Below are 10616 nucleotides of genomic sequence, written 5' to 3'. Positions count from 1 at the left end.
AAATTAAGATATAGCAATTAGTTGAAAGGGGCTTTTATATAATTAGACTTAAATTTGATTCATTTTCATATAAAATCAGAAAACAAGATTTGTATAAAATTTGATTCATTTATGACACTGATGAAAAAGTTACAAATTTAGTTCTTTTTTTTTTTAAATTCCAATATTATATTTTTGCCCAAAACTTTTGCAGAATATCAATGTTCAGGAATAAATTTTGAAAAACAAAACAATATCAAACCTTTTTGCGAACAACTTTTGCAAAAATCCATTTTTAGAAAAAAGAATTTACATTAATTTGCGAAAATCATTTCATGCGAAATCAGATTGTGTATGTAAAATTTGAAATTTCATTTCACCTGTAATTGAAACTTAAAGTGTTCAAATTTAGAAAAGGAGAAAAATTAAAAATGACCATTTCATGCGAAATCAAATTGTGTATGAAAAACTTAAAATTCCTTTCAAATATAATTGAAAGTCAAAGTGTGAACATTTAGAAAAGGAGAAAAAATTAAAATTATGAAAATTCTTAAATATATCAATTTGTGAAATCAGAATTTAGAAGTTAGACAAGGAAAAAAAAACTGAAATTGTATTATACTTTTCGGTTACAATTTTGGGATCATAGAGAAATTACTGAAATCCATATCAAAAACTATTATAAATTACAAAAATGAATAAAATAGAAAAAAAAGAACATAACGACATTTAGTAAAGAACATCATATTGATTATAAAAGAACATGCGAATATAAGACTTGAGAAACAAAAAACTATTCAAAATCACAAAAATGAATAACAACATAAAAAGAACATGGAAGAATCTTATTCACAATATGGAGGTGAACTTAAATACTAACTTGCATTTTCAGTTTGTTTACTCCTTAGTATTAGGCCTAAAAATATCATTGCACGCATCGCGTGCACAAAAGGCTAGTTGATTACTACACAAATTAGTGTTTAGAATAAAAAAGAAAAGAAAAAGAGAAAAGAAAAGAAAGAGAAAAGGAAAAAGAAAAGGAGAAACGGAAAAAAAAAAAGGAACTCAAAACAGAAATCAGTGTTTCATTCCATTCTTCGTTTTCTTCCCAAAACAACCCAACAATGGGATTTTAATTCAAATACAATTGTTATTCACAAACAAACTCTTATGCAATTAAAAACTTCAATCCAAATCAAACCCATCTAAAAATCTAATTTTCATCAAACCAAACCCACCCAAATTTCAATTTTCTTCATCAAATCAACCCACCCAATTCATGAAATTTATCCCCCAACTATACCTATAAATACCCATTATTGCCTCCCTCAATTCACCACCACCACCATTCCACTGTCTTCGCCGGAATTCCACCACCCTCGCCGGAAAACGCAACCAAAAATACACCCCCCAAACCTCTGGTTTTTCGCAACAACTACACTCTCTCTCCTCTGTTTTTTTCAGCCACCACCACCGAAGCTCTGCCTCGCCTCCTGTGCGCCACCACCACACCACCTCACCACCGCTCGCTCGTCCCCTCCTTCTCTCGCCTTTCTCTTTCTTCTTTCTCTCGCTCGCCCCTTCCTCTTCTTCTCTCTCGCGCGCCTCACCTTCCCTGTGTCACGCTGCAGCCACTGCTACACCCGACGACGCTGCTCAACAAAATCAGACAACCCACCACTGTGCCGCCTTGTGATCGGAACCCCAACCCATCGCCAGCCAATCTCTATCTCTCCTCTGCTCTGTTTTTCGGGTCTGCTCAATTGAGCAGAGGTATGCAAATACCTCTCTTAATTTATTTGTTTTGTTTAAATGAACTAAGCCCAAACATGGACCATGTTATGATGTTACTCAACTTGTTGGCCCAAAATAAAATCTAATTTTTAATTTCAATTAAACTAAGCTACAATGGGCTAATTAATTAAGTTACTTCTTTAATTAGTTGTTCTAATCAAGCAACAAGAACTAAACTAATTTAGTTAATTATCACCAATGGTTCACCTTATTTTTGTAATATGAAATTTGTTAGACTTACTTAAGTTAGTATATTAAATTATACATTTATGATAACTATTTATGATTATATAATATTGCGAATTAACGAGTGACCTTAGCAATAACATCATTCAATAATAATAAAAGTATTAATAATAACTAAAGGTCATTTGTTAAAATAAATCGAATATTTATACTTTTGTTGTGTCATTTCATGGTTAGATTAAACGGAAAGGATATTACAGCCTCCCCCGTCTTTCAAGGTTATTAAGCAGGAATCGAGGTAACATCTATTGCTAACACCCACGATCCCCTTCTAAGTGTGTTTATGAAATGATGTTTATAATTATGTTAAGGATTTTGCGATGTGATTCTTATATGGATTGTAGGAATAAATTGCCTTTGAATGATTTTCGGAAATGATGATCTTATGAGTTATTGATGCTCAAGTATGATTCATTAAAGATCTATGGCTTATGCCAATGAATGCAAAATAAACGAAACATGATAAATAAAAGTGAAAGAGGTTCTTGCAGTATAATGTTACGCTTATCTACGTTATGGTCATGCACATACCTTTGCACCCGACGTACACCCGAAAAGGGGAGTCGGGCTCCTTGAGGGGTACCGCATGCTATTTTGGTGCGAGCGGTGTATCCAAAAAGGGAGCGGGGCTCCTTGAGGATCATCGCATGGTGGTGTATCCAAAAAGGGAGTTGGGCTCCTTGAGGGTCATCACATGGTGGGAGACGTCCCACATGTCTATACTCGCCAGTTACCATGTTAAAAGATGAAGAGATAATGGGAACTTATGAAGTATCAAGATGCTATTTATAATTGTTTACTTTGCTATTATTTCATTACGTATTTGAAATATGTTTTACTATATTCTCTTCTCCCTGTTTGTAAATAAAATGAATTGAAATGAATTTACGTTGTTAGGTAGTATGTTACTGAACTTCGGCTCACGATGTTGCTTTTGGTTTTAGGTACTGATGAAGATGACGGGATTGCGTAGAAGTGAGGATGGTCAACTACATTACATTATGAAAAACTATATTGGTTATGTAATCTAAAATTTATGATCATTAGAACACGAACTTAGTTTAATAATGACTACGGAATCATCTATGTTTAGCTATTTATATTTATAAAATTAAGATGCTTATGAGTTTTAATGATTATAACATGTTTAGCGTCATGAATGAATGTTTGCCTTGTATTTTCTTGAACGGAAAATACGGTAGTAGAGCATCGACCATCTAAGTTCTGCTGCTAACATTGGATTAATTAACTTAAAAATAATGTTTAGAGGTCGGGACGTTACAGAGTGGTATCAGAGCCGATGGTTTCTGAAACCTTAAGTAGAACCGCAATGGTTTTACATAATTTTATATTTAAATGGTTTAGGTGAAATGGCGTAATAAATAATAATAACGACGATAATATTATTAATCATAGGATAGAAATAGTTGAGCTACGTAAGATAATTAAGGAAAAATAAATGAAAATTTAAGTTTCATAAGTGAATAGAAAAACTAGAATAACCATGAGTATGAGTGATAGGAACGGGAATGGGATAAAAAAAAATTTGCTTTTGAATTCCCCATGCCTTAATTACGGTAAAAGTAATATGAATGTGAAACGTTCAATGTGATAAAAAATGGCAACAAGTGAGAGTGATCACGCTGAAGGAGGAAATGGAAATCACGTGTCGGACGTGTCACTAGAAGAAATGAGGTCAAGGCTCGATGCTTTGCGAAGCGACGCCATTTTCGGAGAAGCAACCGAAGACGTTGCTAACGATAACAGAAGACTTATTAAGACTTGTAATGATGGAACTCTTGCAAGGAAATCGACAAAAGCCCAAATCAGAGCAAGAAGAATGCTCTAACATGTTTAAGCGATTTTCTAGCTCACAAACCAACGACCTACGATGGCAAGCCAGATCCTACCGAGTTCGAAGAATGGATTAATCATATGGAGAAACTATTTGACGCCACTCAATGCCCTGAAAAATGGAAGGTGAATTTCGCGGTATTCTATCTCAAAGGGCAAGCAGACCTTTGGTGGAAGACTGCAAAGGAAATGCAAAGCCAACCCGGCTTGGATGGGAAAATTGAAGGAGCAATGAGAAATCAGTTTACCCTCAAAGCCTGCAACTCAAAATGGAATCTGATTCATCATCTCAAAGCAAAGGAGTATGTCGTGTTAGAGTATGCTGTGAAATTCAACGAGCTTGCTCGATTTGCTCCTGACTTAGTGTCGACGGTATCGACAAAGGATGAACCGCTTTGAAGAAGGCCTTAATCTTGACCTTCAGGAGAAACTTCAGCACACATGAGTACATCCTTCCAAGAGCTCTATGATAGGGTATCAATGTTGAAAGAAAAGCAAGCTTCGAAAAGAGATCTTTGAGAACGGGAAAAGAAAGAAAAGAATTTTCAAAACACCCAACAAGGGTCATTCAAGAGGCAAGAAACTGGAAACGAGGTGGAAATTTCGGAAATCAGAATCAAATCGAAAATGCTCTAAGGTGGAAAGTGGAACCATACTGAGAAGGAATGTCGAGCTTGGTACAAGGGAATGCTACAAGTGCGGTAGTAAGGATACATGGTCCGAGATTGCCCTCAATGGCGTCAAGGACAACCAATGGGAGAAATAACAGCTGGTCAGAATCGTGGAAATGGTGGCACTACAAACCGTAACCCTCCAGTGGACCTCCCCAAGCTGCACGAGTATTCATGATGCAACGAGAAGAAGCAGAAGCCGATGATACCGTCATAACTGGTATTTTCCTGTCAATTCTATACCTGCTTATGTTCTTTTTTACTCTAGAGCTTCACATTCATTTGTCTCCGCATCATTTGCTAAAAATTTGAAAGTCAGACCATGTTCTCATTTCTCTGCTATGTCTGTTGCTCTTCCAAACGGTGAATCAATTCCATGCGATGTCCTATATAAGAATTGTTCTATCCTCATTGACGAATGTGAATTTCTTGTTGACCTAGTCCAGTTCGAGTTAACCGACTTTGATGTTATATTAGGTATGGATTGGTTATCCAAACACAAAGCCGACATAAATTTTCTTAACCACAAAATAACCCTTAGGAAACCAGACAGAAGTAAGGTATCTTTTCGAAGAATAAAAACCAAACCCAAAATTGTCTCAACCTTAAAAGCCTTCAAACTTCTCATGACTGGTTGCCAGGGATACCTTTGCAACATGGTAGACCTAACGACCCCTGAACCTTCTTTGTCCGAAATTCCCATAGCCTGTGAATATCGTGACGCATTCCTAGAAGAGATACCTGGCATGCCCCCGCAAAGAGAAATAGATTTTAGCATTGACTTGATTCCCAGATCCGCTCCCAAATCCAAGGCACCTTACAGAATGGCACCAGCAGAGTTGCAAGAATTAAAGAAGCAACTAGATGAGTTACTTGAGAAAGGGTATATTCGACCTAGCGTATCACTTTGGAGTGCACCGGTGTTATTCGTGAAAAATAAAGATGGAAGTTGAGATTGTGCATTGATTATCGTGAGTTAAACAAGATCACCATCAAAAATAAATATCCACTACTCCGCATTGATGACCTTTTCGACCAGCTTCGAGGTGCCAGCACTTTCTCGAAGATTGATTTGAGATCTGGATACCATCAACTCCGAATCAAACCCGAAGATATCTCAAAAACTGCTTTCAGAACTCGATATGGTCATTATGAGTTCACGATAATGCCATTCGGGCTAACCAATGCTCCCGCTATTTTTATGGATCTGATGAACCGAGTTTTCAAACCCTACCTCGACAAGTTCATAGTAGTGTTCATTGACGACATATTGGTGTTTTCAAGAAGTTTGAGTGAACATGAAGAGCACTTGAGAAACGTACTGGAGGTATTAAGGGAGAACAAGTTATATGCGAAGTTGAAGAAATGTGAATTCTGGTTGAAAGAAGTTGACTTCTTAGGGCACATTATTTCAGAGAACAGAATCTCTGTTGACCCACAAAATATAAAGGCTATAATGGAGTGGCCTAGACCCACTAATGTCACAGAAATTCGAAGTTTTATGGGTTTAGCTGGTTACTATCGAAGATTTATCCAGGACTTTTCCAAAATTGCTTTACCCATAACCCGATTAGTGAAGAAGTCTGTCAAATTTGAATGGAGCGATGAAAGTGAAGCAATTTTCAAGAGTTGAAGAAGCGTCTCACCTCTGCCCCTGTTCTCACCCTCCCATCTGATAAAGACGGCTTTGTGGTGTATAGCGATGCCTCCAAGCATGGATTAGGGTGCGTCTTAATGCAAAACGATAAAGTTATAGCCTATGCTTCCCGACAACTAAAACCGCATGAACAAAACTACCCAACCCATGATCTTGAATTAGCAGCTGTGGTGTTTGCTCTCAAAATATGGCGACACTATCTTTATGGTGTTCCATGCAAGATCTTCACCAACCACAAAAGTCTTAAATATATTTTCACACAAAAAGAGCTAAACTTGAGACAACGTAGATGGCTAAAACTCCTCAAAGATTACGATCTCGACATTCAATATCACCCTGGAAAGGCTAATGTTGTAGTTGATGCCTTAAGTCGAAAACACCACTTAAACACCATCCTAACCCTACCCAAAGCTATCCAACGGGATTTATGGAAGATAGAAGTTGAGATCATTCAAAGAAAGAGAGATGTATGCTTGAATGTCTTGGAGTTAAGGCCGATACTGTTGGAAGAAATAAAGGAGGCACAAAGCGAAGACATGGAGTTAGAGAAAACAAAGGAGGATGTGAAGAAAGGGAAGTCACCTGGATTTGTGATTTAAGAAGATGGTACTTTGAGATTCCAAGGAAGGCCATGTGTTCCAAATAATAAGTCGTTAAAAAGAAAACTTCTAGAAGAGGCTCATAATAGTCCTTTCTCGATACACCCTGGACGAAACAAGTTGTATAAAGATTTGAAGCAAACATTCTGGTGGAGTAATATGAAGCAAGAAGTTGCAGAATTTGTTTTAAGGTGCTTGACTTGTCAAAGAATAAAAATCGAGCACCAGAGGCCTGCAGGATTGCTACAGCCATCAGATGTTCCCACTTGGAAATGGGATTCGATTTCAATGGATTTTATTATGGGATTACCACCATCATCTAGAAGCATGAATTCTTTGGGTGATTGTAGTTAGATTGACAAAGTCCGCTCATTTCTTGGCTATATGGAATAATTGGAGTTTGGATAAGCCAGCGGAGTTGTATATGAACATAATTGTCAGACTACATGGAGTTCCGAGTTCAATTGTGTCTGATCGAGACTCGCGATTTCAGGCGAAGTTTTTGAAAAGAATTGCAAAAATCTCTTGGCACCAGACTTGATTTCAGTACTGCTTTTCACCCCCGCAACCGATGGTCAGACAAAACGAACAATTCAGACTCTCGAAGACATGTTAAGAGCATGTATATTAGATTTCCAAGGAAGCTGGGAGAAATATTTGCCACTGGTGGAATTTCCTTATAACAACAGCCATCAAGCTAGCATCGGGATGGCACCTTATGAAGCACTCTACGGAAGAGGGTGTAGAACACGCCTTTGTTGGAGTGACATAGACGAAGCTAGAATAATTGGGCCTGACTTGATACAAGAAACGACAGAGAAAATACGATTGATTCAAGCAAGGATCAAGGCTGCTCAGAGCCGACAAAATAACTATGCAGATCGACGAAGGAGACCACTATAATTCATGGTGGGCGATCATGTCTTTATGAAAATCTCACCTACTAAAGGTGTCATGAGATTTGGACAGTCTGGAAAACTAAGTCCGAGGTATATCGGTCCATACGAGATTTTGGAGCGAGTCAACGAAGTAGCTTATCGTTTAACGCTGCCGACGGATTTGGATAGGGTTCACAATATCTTTCATGTATCAATGCTGAGAAAGTACATACCAAATCCTAATCATGTGATTAGACACGATCCTTTAGAGCTTAGAAATGACCTCACGTATGAAGAAAGACCGATCGAAAATCTCGATCGACGAGAAAAGAAACTTAGGAATAAAGTAATCCCTATGATAAAAGTCCTATGGGCTAACCATTCGTCATTAGAATCCACTTGGGAATTAGAAGATCAGATGAAAACGAAATACCCTCACCTATTTGTTTGAATGATGATCTTACGAGATTACTCATAATATGCATGTGAATATTTGACTTTGAAATTATGTGCTTGTATATATATATATATATATATATATATATATATATAATATATATATATATATATATATATATATATATATATATATATATATATATATATATATATGAGCTAATGAAAATATGATTATTGGCTATCGTTATTAAGTTTTGAGGACGAAACTTTTTCTAAGGGGGAGAGGATGTAATATCCCGAAATTTTAAAATTTGCTTAAATTCAATAATAATAATCAGTGGTTAGTATTTTCCTTTAATCATAAGTTATTATTGAAATTTTGTTACTCTATATCCAAGTAATGGCAATTAATTGATAAATAAATATATGTTGCAAATAATAAAGTTATGTTAGATTAAACAATAACAATAAATTAGAGTAAGGAAACAAAGTAATAAACAAATTGATTACTACACAAATTAATAGTGTTAAGAATAAAAAGGAAAAGAAAAAGAGAAAAGAAAAGAAAGAGAAAAGGAAAAAGAAAAGGAGAAACGAAAAAAAAAAATGGAACTCAAAACAGAAATCAGTGTTTCATTCCCTTCTTCATTTTCTTCCCAAAACAACCCAACAATGGGATTGTAATTCAACATACAATAGTCATTCACAAACAAAATCTTCTGCAATTAAAAACTTCAATTCAAATCAAACCCACCTAAAAATCTAATTTTCATCAAAGCAAACCCACCCAAATTTCAATTTTCTTCATCAAATCAACCCACCCAATTCACGAAATTTATCCCCCTACTATGCCCATAAATACCCATTATTGCCTCCCTCAATTCACCACCACCACTATTCCACTATCTTCGCCGGAATTCCACCACTAAGCTACAATAGGCTAATTAATTAGGTTACTTGTTTAATTAGTTATTCTAATCAAGCAACAAGAACTAAACTAATTTAGTTAATTACCACCAATGGTTCACCTTATTTTTGTAATATGAAATTTGTTAGACTTACTTAAGTTAGTATATTAAATTATAAATTTATGATAACTATTTATGATTATATAATATTGCGAATTAACGAGTGACCTTAGCAATAACATCATTTAAGAATAATAAAAGTATTAATAATAACTAAAGGTCATTTGTTAAAATAAATCGAATATTTATACTTTTGTTGCGTCATTTCATGGTTAGATTAAACGGAAATGATATTACAGCCTCCCCCGGCTTTCAAGGTTATTAAGCAGGAATCGAGGTAACATCTATTGCTAACACCCACGATCCCCTTTGAAATGTGTTTATGAAATAATGTTAATAATTATGTTAAGGATTTTGCGATGTGATTCTTATATGGATTGTGGGAATAAAACGTCTTTGAATGATTTTCGGAAATGATGATCTTATGAGTTATTGATGCTCAAGTATGATTCATTAAAGATCTATGGCTTATGCCAATGAATGCAAAATACACGAAACATGAAAAATAAAAGTGAAAGAGGTTTTGGCAGTATAATGCTACGCTTATCTACTTTATGGTCGTGCACGTACCTTCGCACCCGTCGTACACTTACCTTCGCACCCGTCGTACACCCGAAAAGGGAGTCGGGCTCCTTGAGGGGTACCACATGTTATTTTGGTGCGAGCGGTGTATCCAAAAAGGGAGGGAGGCTCCTTGAGGATTATCGCATGGTGGTGTATCCAAAAAGGGAGATGGGCTCCTTAAGGGTCATCACATGGTGGGAGACGTCCCACATGTCTATACTCGCGCGCCAGTTACCATGTTAAAAGATGAAGAGATAATGGGAACTTATGAAGTATCAAGATGCTATTTATAATTGTTTACTTTGCTATTATTTCATTACGAATTTGAAATATGTTTTACTATATTCTTTTCTCCCTGTTTGCAAATAAAATGAATTGAAATGAATTTACGTTGTTAGGGTAGTATGTTACTGAGTTTCGGCTCACGATGTTGCTTTTGGTTTTAGGTACTGATGAAGATGACGGGATGGCGTAGAAGTGAGGATGGTCAACTACTTTACATTATGAAAAACTATATTGGTTATGTAATCTAAAATTTATGATCACTAGAACACGAACTTAGTTTAACTATGACTACGTAATCATCTATGCTTAGCTATTTAATTATATTTATAAAATTAATATGGTTATGAGTTTTAATGATCATAATATGTTCAGCGTCATGAATGAATGTTTGCCTTGTATTTTCTCGAACGAAAAATACGGCAGTAGCGCACCGACAATCTATGTTCCGCTGCTAATGTTGGATTAATTAACTTAAAAATAATGTTTAGAGGTCGGGGCGTTACATTACACTTTAATCTATCAATTTTACATTTAATATTATTATTGTTGTTTTTTAAAATGTTTCAAAATATATATTCAATTTTTTTGTTTATATTCACTTAATTAGGTGAAGTTATATAAGTTATAACAAACCTTATAGTATACGTAATTTTGCTTCGTAT

At 35.7% G+C, this 10616-nt stretch overlaps 1 long non-coding RNA gene across 1 annotated transcript; it reads left to right on the top strand.

Annotated features, from left to right (window-relative positions):
* The first annotated feature begins 1069 nt into the window (after positions 1–1069).
* On the top strand, positions 1070–10166 carry LOC130589430 (uncharacterized). The gene is made up of 3 exons (XR_008967097.1): positions 1070–1752; positions 2197–2257; positions 10116–10166. It is a non-coding gene; the product is annotated as an uncharacterized LOC130589430 (long non-coding RNA).
* The last annotated feature ends 450 nt before the right edge of the window (positions 10167–10616 follow it).

The sequence above is a fragment of the Beta vulgaris genome, chromosome 7 (genome assembly GCF_026745355.1).
Source record: "Beta vulgaris subsp. vulgaris cultivar EL10 chromosome 7, EL10.2, whole genome shotgun sequence".
Lineage (NCBI taxonomy): Eukaryota > Viridiplantae > Streptophyta > Magnoliopsida > Caryophyllales > Amaranthaceae > Beta > Beta vulgaris.
Note: the sequence above shows the minus strand (reverse complement) of the source record. Positions and strands in the feature narration are given on the sequence as shown.